This window comes from Phoca vitulina, unplaced genomic scaffold (genome assembly GCF_004348235.1).
Source record: "Phoca vitulina isolate PV1807 unplaced genomic scaffold, GSC_HSeal_1.0 scaffold1, whole genome shotgun sequence".
In the NCBI taxonomy this organism is placed as follows: domain Eukaryota; kingdom Metazoa; phylum Chordata; class Mammalia; order Carnivora; family Phocidae; genus Phoca; species Phoca vitulina.
In genome coordinates, this window is record NW_022589704.1 from 81,841,330 (window position 1) to 81,844,238 (window position 2,909).

General features: G+C 36.1%; 1 non-coding gene across 1 annotated transcript; it reads left to right on the forward strand.

Annotated features, from left to right (window-relative positions):
- The first annotated feature begins 2,588 nt into the window (after nucleotides 1-2,588).
- On the forward strand, nucleotides 2,589-2,689 carry LOC116638107. The gene has a single exon (XR_004300627.1). It is a non-coding gene; the product is annotated as a U6 spliceosomal RNA (small nuclear RNA).
- Nucleotides 2,690-2,909: the final 220 nt, after the last annotated feature.

The window sequence follows — 2,909 nt, forward strand, 5'->3', positions numbered from 1 at the left end:
TCATTTACAGTTTATGACTTCAAAGCTCTTCTGGCAACTTTTCCATATGATAAAAACATAAAGCCTGGTTGTGAAAATGTCCTATAGAAGCAGTATAAACTGCTCTTTATGGCCCAGAAAAGGAGAGTCAGCCACCATCATAACTAACGCTTGTTACATGAAATAAAACATGGGCATATGCTTGTTCACTTAGCTCATTTCTTGGAGCCTCCCCTCCACTTCTAAATTATCAAGATTAAGTCACGTGTAAATTATATTATCTATACCAATAGATGGGAATAGCAATTTTTTTGTATGTTTATCTTTTCTTTGAATAGTTAAAATCAACTTTCAGTCTTAATTACAGTGATCTTATTGAGGTGGTGAGAGTATAGTTTTCATGGCCCATATGTTGGATGCATATAGTGAACGTAGGGGAATTCAAATGACTTCTTCAAGATAACCCAAGAACCTTTGGAGTAGTCTAACTCCCGGAACAATGATTTTTCCATTTTGCCACATGACTGTAGAAAACCCATACCTGATCTCAAGTATATTTTTCTAAATAAAGGGTAATCAACAGTCAGACACATGGTAAATATATTTGGCTGCTGCTGTTACTCTAGTGTGCTATTATTTGGGGCTTATGAATAGGAAATGTAAAGTAATCTCACAAGGAATTTTATTCTAATGTTTTTTCAAAGAATGAAAGCTTTCTTTGAAAGGACGTTAGGATGACAAAAACCTGAGATTATTAGAAACCTCGTAGTAGATCTTTCCTTGGCAAGATTCGGGTGAGTTATTACCAGTAAGTGGTAAAAAGAGTTCATTCATTTTCTGTTTGTAAGTTGAACTTCAGAGGAACAGTTGCCAAAGGCTTTGTGGCATATCATTCAGTCACAATGCATTGGATTAAAGAAATATGATACCTTTCTAGGCTTTCTATCTAGTCCCTCTACCTGAACTAAACCTTAGATGTTTTGATTGTTAAAATTCTAATGTAGCTACACGTTGATGGAGAAATTTAAAGCTTCTTATTTTTCACCATTGTGCTAGGCTGTTTTCCAAGAAACTATATAGACATTAAAATGCCTCTTCTATACATAATATCAAAATTCTTAATATATTATACAATTTATACTTGGCCATGTCAAACGTTTTTTTCCCTGGAGTGATAACATTATTGACTTTGTGTGAAACCTGTCTTATTATTTCTAGATACCAATTTTAGTAACTTGATTTAAGAAACCACAATAACAAGTATTCAAGAAATAGACACACAGGAGTGCCTGGGTGGCTCAGTCGGCTAAGTGTCCGACTCTTAATTTCGGCTCAGGTCATGATCTCAGGGTCCTAGGAATGAGCCCTGCGTTGGGCTCCGTGCTCAGCTGGGGGTCTGCTTAAGGAATCTCTCCTTCTCACTCTGTGCTCCAATCTCTCTCAAATAAATCTCTGAAAAGTGAAGACTCACAAGTAAATGCTTTCTACTCTTCCTGGCTTCTTATGTATAAAGGACTTTTCTAATGTATAGATGCTATGTGCTTTTTACAGAAAGAAATTCTCTCTCTCATGACAGATGTTCTCCCTTAAAGTATCTTTGTTGACCAAATCCCAAAGATATCATTTGACTTCCTTATGATTGCACTGTTTTTTCGCATTCATTAATGGGATAATGTAATCTTTACTTCCTAAGATCTGGGACATTGACTTTTCATAATCAAAATATGTTTCGTAATATATCATTGAAAATGAAATGAAGAATTTAGGGATGATAAAATCACTTCCTAAAGACAGCTTTATTTTGATGTTGGTGTGAGAAGTCTAGCAAGGAAAAGAAAACTTGAATACCCTAAATTTAAGATGGGCAGAAGAATGAAGAAAGCATATATGGAATTCTTCAAATATACTTTAACAGAGTGAATATTTTTATTAAGTTCATGTAATAAAACTTGATGCACCTCATACTCAAAGATGTTTTCCATCTGTCACTGACATAATTTTGGTCCTAGGATATCAATATATAGCAAAGTGGATATGTTTATTCATTTATAGAAAGGAATTTGGTAAGAAATTATTATTATTTTCTTCTGTTAAAATTTGTTGTAAAGACCACATTCCTTATTTGAAGCCTAGATTCTAACTTCAGGGTTTCTTTATGATCCTGACTCTAGTGAATACAGTGCTATATGTATTAATTAAGTTTCTTAGAATTAGGGGCGCCTGGGTGGCTCAGTCGTTAAGTGTCTGCCTTCAGCTCAGGTCATGATCCCAGGGTCCTGAGATCGAGCTCCGCATCGGGCTCCCTGCTCAGCGGGGAGACTGCTTCTCCCTCTCCCTCTGCCCACCCCCTCCTCATGTTCTCTCTCTCTCTCAAATAAATAAATAAAAATCTTTAAAAAAAAAAAAGTTTCTTAGAATTATAAGTAACTAGATACACAACTGAAAATAAACAAACAAAAAACCTCACAATTGTAGCTAACTTTTAGAATGCAAGAAGTATGTGAAAAACCCAAGAATCCAGATCCAGGAATCTCAGCTAGAGGCTTTCACAGACATTCTGTTTAAAGTATTGTAATAAAATTGACACAGTTTTAAAGATTTTTAGAAATTTGACCCCCGAGTTACAAATGTCCAATTTCTAATGACACAGAGATTAGCTTGGCCCCTGCAGAAGAGTGACCTGCCAATTGATGAAATGTTCCATATTTTTCTGAGATGATAGGCTTTCTACTGCCACCTGCAAGCAGCGGGATTCTGAGGTTATGAGGAGAAGCAGAAAAATACAAATAAGAAGAAGAGACCCAAGTAGCTTGTGGCTTTCTGTCCAACCCTCTTGCCCTTAGCCTGTGTCACACCATGCTGGTGTGTCGTCCTGTGGTACTCAAAATGACATCCTTTTTCTCTGAGTCTCAGTGTTACCTTCTCCTCAG